The 7,636-nt window shown below is 45.1% G+C and overlaps 1 pseudogene; it reads right to left on the bottom strand.

Moving 5' to 3' along the window:
- Window positions 1–203: 203 nt before the first annotated feature.
- LOC147439172 (uncharacterized) lies at window positions 204–5,348 on the bottom strand (annotated as a pseudogene).
- Between the last annotated feature and the right edge of the window lie 2,288 nt (window positions 5,349–7,636).

Here is a 7,636-nt window from a genome sequence, read left to right as displayed (position 1 = left end):
GATCTCCGCATGTGGCTCAGCGCAGCAGCCTCTCGTTATGCACCTAGGACCACACCCTTCATGCAAGTGGCGGCTCCACAAAGCTTAGCTACTAGCGACCCTCCACCCAATTGCAGGCCTCAACTTCTTCACGTGAATCCTCAAGCCAATGTTCTCAAAGCCACCCAAGGAGCTCTTCTGCTTGCTCTCCTCAGCAACCCTCTTCAAGGCTCCTTTGTCTCCCTCTCCGTAGAACCCTTGAGGTAAGGATCTCCTTCCCTCTCTCGATTCTCAACCTTTAGCTCCCAACCTCTAATGTTTTGTCCCCCGTGAAGATCTCCCCCCATCACCTTGCATGGCGGCTCCTCTTGGCCCCTGCTCATGCACATGGCAACCCCCCAAATGGCGCAACTTTCCCTCCTCTTCTCACATGCCGTGGACGATGTCTCTGCTGCATGATCTCCACCTGTACACAGTATGGGTTTCAGCCCGTTAGTTGCTTCAAACCTTGCGCCACTTGTGAGTCTCGAACCGCCTCGAACACTGCATGGCTGCCCCTTCATCGACTTTCCCTTCAACTGCTCTAGCCCACCATCTGGTGGTGCCACCTTAGACCTACAGCTCTTCCTGTTTTTTAAAGCATGGCGTTATTTTAAAACTCCAAGCTTTTCACTTACACAGCCTGTTGTTCCCACCCAAGGCCGACCGCAACCAAAAGCTCTGCAAAATTGGTAATTCAAGGTATTGGTCGCCGAGTCCAAATACTCATAGCTTCAAGTAACCCTGGCCGTCCCATTGAAGTCGCACTTCACCTGCTCTGTCATTTGCCGATAGTGGCAGCCACTCCAAGTGTTGACCACCCCGAACTTGACGTAATCACGACAAATAGCCTCGTTCAATTTTTAACCGTGCAATAGTCCTCCAAAAAGAACCCCGTGGCCAAATAATTGAACCATAGAGTAGCCAGAGAGCAAATTCCCTCCAACTGCGAGCATTTCAATTATTAGAGATTAAAAACCAATTCCTCACCTGCTAATTTCCACATCTAGCATACACATCATGGAAAAACTTCCCGTATTTGGCATCTGGTACTAACTCTCCCATTTCGTCCTGTATTTGCATGATGCCATATGAATGCAGGAACCATTAACTTGTGCCAACATAACTCAGCTGTACCATCATTGTCCAGCCCCCTGGTTGAACATTTATGTTCAACCATTCCAAGCTTTTATTGTTTAAAAACTATAAACTTGCTAACACTATGCAAAGATGAAATAAAGCCATATGTACAAAGTATTATTTATGTCTCTGTGCTATCTTAGACTGCACCCCTAAGTTGGATGCCCAGTTCCTTCAACAAGAATTTGATTAACATCCGGTGTGAGAGCCTTGTCAAAGTAGGGCTTGAGACGAACTCCATTTGCCCTGTGTCAAAGAGGCTTACCATTGGACCGCTCTAACTGATAAGTACCATTAGGGAAAGCCTTGGAAATTCTATAGGGTCCAGTCCACTTCTTTTTGAACTTTTTCTGAAGTGTCAAATCAAGGTAGCTCTCGTACTTCATGACCAAATCACCTTCATGCAGCTCCTTCTTTGGTAATCTTTGGTTGCACTTTGTCACACGTTTTTCTCTTTGTTGCACATAGAAATCTGATGCAGCCTCTCGATCCATCTTCATAGTCTCCAAGTGTGTGATTCTGTCCTGCAAAACATCTCGCTGATTCACATTAACTCGCCATAAACCTTTTAATGCACCTAACTGGATGTGTACAGGTAAGACTGCTTCTTTGCCAAACACCAATTTGTAAGAAGTGAAATTGGTGGCCACTTTATAAGAAGTTATGTAGGCCCATAAGCACTTATCAAGATTACCCTCATAGTCTTCCACCTGTTTATAAATATACTTGGTGAGCATTTTAATGATTTGACCATTTGCATTTTCAACCAAACCGTTACACTGTGGGTGATAGGGAGACGAGAATCTATGTTGAATTCCCATCTTCTCTACCAATGCACGATTTTGCTCCCTCCTAACATGCTTGAATTGCACCACTTCAAAAAACTTCAACAACTTTTTAACAGAAAAAAACCAGTGCTTGAGAGAGTCCCTCTTCACCTGCCATTGCCCTAAGAGTTGTTTGATAATCAAAAGAGCATCTCCCTTCACTATGAGCCTGGATATCCCAAACTCAATACACTGCTCAAGGCCCAAGTGGAGAGCCAAGTACTCTGCCTCATTGTTTGTATGCACATCCTCCAAATCATAAGATTTTGAAAAAATAGTGTTACCTCGTGAATCCTGTATAATGATCCCCCCTCCGACTTTTTAAATAATCCTCCTGTAAGCACCATCGAACCACATGACAAAAGCTTCTTTTAGATCCGGTTCATAGTTTGCCTCTTCTCAAACCACCCTGGGATACATAGGCAAATCCACACCCTTATTTACCAGCATGTCTGCGAGATGTGACCTGCAAGTGTGATCAATTCTAAACTCAAAATCAAACTCTTGTAATTCTAGCACCCACTTCATAATGCGCCTCCCTGGTCATAGGTGAAACACCACTTCAGGTAATAAATTTTTAGAAGTAAGCACATAAAACTTGTGAACAATTAAATGCACTTTGAACTTCCCGCAAGCAAACACTAGGGTCATCACCCATTGCTCAACTTCTGTGTACGACATCTCCCCTGGACTGATAACCCGACTCTCAAAGTAGACGGGTTTGTAGCACCGCCCTACTTTTTGTAACAAAACTGCACCAATGGAAACTGTACCCACTGTCATAGCAACATAAAAATCATCCTCACAATTGGGAGGACAAACAGTAGGCAATTGACATAGGATTTCTTTAACCCTGTCAAAAGATGCCTGTGTGTCTTCATTCCATTGAAAGCCATGAACCTGTTGACTCATTTTTTGAAGAGGGTAGACATACTGTGCAAGCATCCAAAAGAATCGAGAGAGATACTTCAACTTATGCACAAATGATGTCAAACCTCTAGCACTTTTGGGAGGCTCCATCAACACAAGAGCCTTTACCTTTTTCGGATCAGCTTCAATACCATTATGTGAGACCACATGCCCTGGCAGGTGAGCTCGAGGTTGAGCTAACTTGCATTTTTTGGGATTCAATTGACCACCCACTTCATCTAGTCGATGAAAACATAACTTTAACTTTGACAAATGATCATTCCTAGAGCTGTAACACCCTATGTCATCCATGAAAACTCTGATAATCTTACCAAGATAGGGACCAAACACTTTATTCATCCAATCTTGAAAAGTTGCATAAGCATTCACCAAGCCGAAGGGCATTCTGCGGTAGGCAAAACAACCCCGTGGCAAAATGAAAGTGGTTTTCAACTGGTCTTCAAGTGCAATGCCTATCTGGAAGTACCCAGAGAAGCCGTCCATAATAGAGTACCTTTCGTGACCTGCAACTTGATTTAAAATTTCATCCTGAAAGGATAAAGGATAATAGTTCCGCTTGGTAGCAGCATTTAAAGGCTTATAATCAACACACACTCGCCATTTGCCGTTCTTCTTAGGTATTATGACAACCGGGGAGACCCATTCAGATTCTTGCACAGGATAGGTAATACCTACATCCAATAGCTTGTTGATTTCCTACTAAAGAGCTTCCTACTGAATTTCACCTAACCTCCTTAGCTTTTGTGCCTTTGGTTTATGCCCCTCCTTGAGTATGATCCTGTGTTCGACTTCCTTGGCACCTAGCAAATCTTTATACTCAGTGACAAACAAATTAGGATAGGATGCACAGAGTTGCACATAACTTTCCTTCTCTTGCTTTGTTAAGTCTTCTCCTAGCATACCTCTTACCTCTTGGGCATCAATAGGGGAAACTTGAGCTTGCATACCTTCTTTTGGAATAGAGTTATCGATAGTAACCCCAAAGAGATCAGCATCAACGTGGAGGAGGTTATCACTCTTTCTCTCTTCTGTATCTGTATAGCCTTCATCATAAGTTGACTCCATTTCGTATTCGTAGCTCGTTGTAGAATCATCTCCCTCATCCTTCGTCATAGGATGAGAGCAACTCTCCCTCGTCTGTAGATCAAGCATCACCTGCCTATCATTCTCTTTATCAAATAAAGTAAATACCCCTTTCCCCCAATCCTGCTTGGCTCCCATTGCAAGAATCCATGGTCTACCCAATATGATAGGGTAAAGCATTGTCGCCAGCTTTCATAACAAAAAAATCAATAAGGCATTCAACATCCATAACTTTTACCTTCACATCCTGTGCTATGCCCAAACATCTGGCCTTGGTATGGTTGGCCATCCTCATTCGCACATTAGATCTTACCACTGCTTTAACTCCGGCATCCTTCATGGCGGATTCAATCATGACACACACTTGGGCCCCTCCATCAATGTATGCATGTACCTGCATCTTCTTTTCAATAAGAGCATCAACAAGTGGAAGCACATCCGCTGGACTCCCAATCCTCAACGCTAGATTCCTCACAGTATGCACTCTTGTTTTTTCCCGTGGAAGCCTGGTGCTAGCACTAGTAGACTACTAACATCGCAATTTAGGATTTAAAGCAAGCAGCTGACCGAAAGTAATATTAGCCTTTTGCTTCTTGACATCACTCACCAAGTCATATTCAGGGTGATCCCTTCCAAGTTGGTAGTCGGATTGCTTGATTTTACATCTCCTTCTTCGTTTGCTCATCTTTGCCTGCTCTCTACCTTCGCCAACTTTCCCTTTGCCTTTGCGAGCTCTAGTCTCCCACTCTGTCTCCGTCTCTCTTCCTTCACGTGCTCTCTTGTTGGCCAAAACATCTACTACCTGTTCATCGACTCCAATCATATTAACACGATGAGCTTCTTCATTACCTTGAGGGGCAGGAGGTATAGGATTGTCAGACTGTTGTTCTCTTTGCCCGTTGAGGTTCCCTTGTCCTCTTCCTCTTCCGAACAGTGGATACATACCTCCTCTTTCCCTTGGTGGATGTGGGCAATCCGGTGCGTAGTGACCTTCTTCGCTGCAATTATAACAACGGCCACGCAGCTGCCTAGCTCTTCTCTACCCGCTCTTTATTGCCCTCTGTCCATCACACTCAAACGAAGCTCTTGCATTTGTTCCGATAAATCTTGAACAATACATACCTAGTGTTGAGGAATAGCTGCCACTCCACGATTCGCTTGATCCTCTACACGAACCTCGCCTTGAGAGCTCGGCGGTTGCTCGTATCCCATCATACCTTGTTCGATCTTCTTCTTGATCTTCCTGCTCTTTGCTCGAGCAATTTCTACAGCACCGTTGTAGTTCTCGAGGCTTTTGAAATCCACCTTTTCTCGTACCTTGGGATGTAGACATGCCATAAATTTTTCCATCTTGAAATAGTCATCGTTGGCTAATTGCATTGATGTGGCTAATTCTGCCCAACATTCTTCAAACCGATTAAGAAAAATATTAAATTCTTCACTTACATCTTTCCTGAGAACTTTCAGCTTCGCATCCATATCCATAGATGATACTTCCTTTCAAAAATGTTGTAAGAAACTGGCCCATAGAGCCGGCCAGGCCTATCACGGCTCACCCTGCAATGTATCGAACCATGCTTTTGCCTTGCCTCGTAGCACCAATGGCATAGTGTCCATCTTGCTGTCTTCATTAGGCATTCGTAGTGATAGCATGTATAGTTCAAAGTCTACAATCCAATTGACTGGATCCTCCTCACTTGTGAAAATAGGGCCATAGCTTCCAGAAGCCATGTTATCCTTCGGTTGCTCTCTACACTGTCTTCTTCAATGCGATCATCGAGTCCTCAGTGGGGGCACCACTGATGGAATGGGGGAAGAAGGAAACCTGCACAACACGTTGTAGACTTGCCTGTTTATAGCTCAACAGATACCCAGCACCCCAAACCACCCAAAGTCACACTTAATATAGCCCAATTTACAAGTTCCAATTGTATCGGCTCGCTCTCGGACACCATCGATTACACACTCACAATCAATCACGTTTTTCCTCAAACACCTAAACAATGACACTCAATCACATAGATATACTTATGCCTTAAACATGCTTTAGCTCATACCTTCCATCTCTCTCCTATCCCCTCACATACCCTATCTCGCTCTTTCTTGGCACGCACACACACGTAACTTGGGGGCGATACACACACACAAGCAAGCCAAGGCACAAGATGTCGTCGAGCCGAGAATAGAGAAGATGACGGAGAACCTTCAGGCTATGAGCCACTTCAATTCAAGTCAAAAGTATGATAGCACTATACAATGATATCGCCCTCACAAAAACCATGGACAAATCTCCAGATGATGGCCTTTTTCTTGCTTGGCTTGCTCACGGCCAGCCCTTACTATTAGCCGAGCATCTCCCTTCAAGATCTCTGCGTGTTTATCCAAAGCAACCTCCTCTGATCTCCGCATGTGGCTCAGCTCAGTAGCCCCTCGTTATGCACCTAGGACCACACCCTTCATGCAAGTGGCGGCTCCACAAAGCTCCAGAAGGTGTCTCCCTAGCTACTGGCGACCCTCCACCCAATTTGCAGGCCTCAACTTCTTCACGTGAATTCTCAAGCCAATGTTCTCAAAGCAGCCCAAGGAGCTCTTCTGCTTGCTCTCCTGAACAACCCTCTTCAAGGCTCCTTTGTCTCCCTCTCTGTAGCACCCTTGAGGTAAGGATCTCCTTCCCTCTCTCGATTCTCAACCTTTAGCTCCCAGCCTCTAATGTTTTGTCCCCCGTGAAGATCTCCCCCCATCACCTTGCATGGCGGCTCCTCTTGGCCCCTGCTCATGCACATGGCAACCCCCCAAATGGCGCAACTTTCCCTCCTCTTCTCACATGCCGTGGACGATGTCTCTGCTGCATGATCTCCACCTGTACACAGTATGGGTTTCAGCCCGTTAGTTGCTTCAAACCTTGCGCCACTTGTGAGTCTCGAACCGCCTCGAACACCGCATGGCTGCCCCTTCATCGACTTTCCCTTCAACTGCTCTAGCCCACCATCTGGTGGTGCCACCTTAGACCTACAGCTCTTCCTGTTTTTTAAAGCATGGCGTTATTTTAAAACTCCAAGCTTTTCACTTACACAGCCTGTTGTTCCCACCCAAGGCAGATCGCAACCAAAAGCTCCACAAAATTGGTAATTCAAGGTATTGGTCGCCAAGTCCAAATACTCATAGCTTCAAGTAACGCTGGCCGTCCCATTGAAGTCGCACTTCACCTACTCTGTCATTTGCCGATAGTGGTGGCCACTCCAAGTGTTGACCACCCCAAACTTGACGTAATCACGACGACAAATAGCCTCGTTCAACCTTTAATCGTGCAATAGTCCTCCAAAAAGAACCCCGTGGCCAAATAATTGATCCATAGAGTAGCCAGAGAGCAAATTCCCTGCAACTGCGAGCATTTCAATTATTAGAGATTAAAAACCAATGCCAGACTTGCTAATTGCCACATCTGGCATACACATCATGGAAAAACTTCCCGTAGTTGGCATCTGATACTGACTCCCCCATTTCGTCCTGTATTTGCATGATGCCATATGAATGCAAGAACCATTAACTTGTGCCGACATAACTCAGATGTACCAACGTTGTTGTACGTTGTCACCACTTGCATTCCTTGAGTCTTCACCATCCTCAAGTTCAATATG

Source organism: Adiantum capillus-veneris, chromosome 16 (assembly GCF_014529385.1).
Source record: "Adiantum capillus-veneris isolate H3 chromosome 16, ASM1452938v2, whole genome shotgun sequence".
In the NCBI taxonomy this organism is placed as follows: domain Eukaryota; kingdom Viridiplantae; phylum Streptophyta; class Polypodiopsida; order Polypodiales; family Pteridaceae; genus Adiantum; species Adiantum capillus-veneris.
Note: the sequence above shows the minus strand (reverse complement) of the source record. Positions and strands in the feature narration are given on the sequence as shown.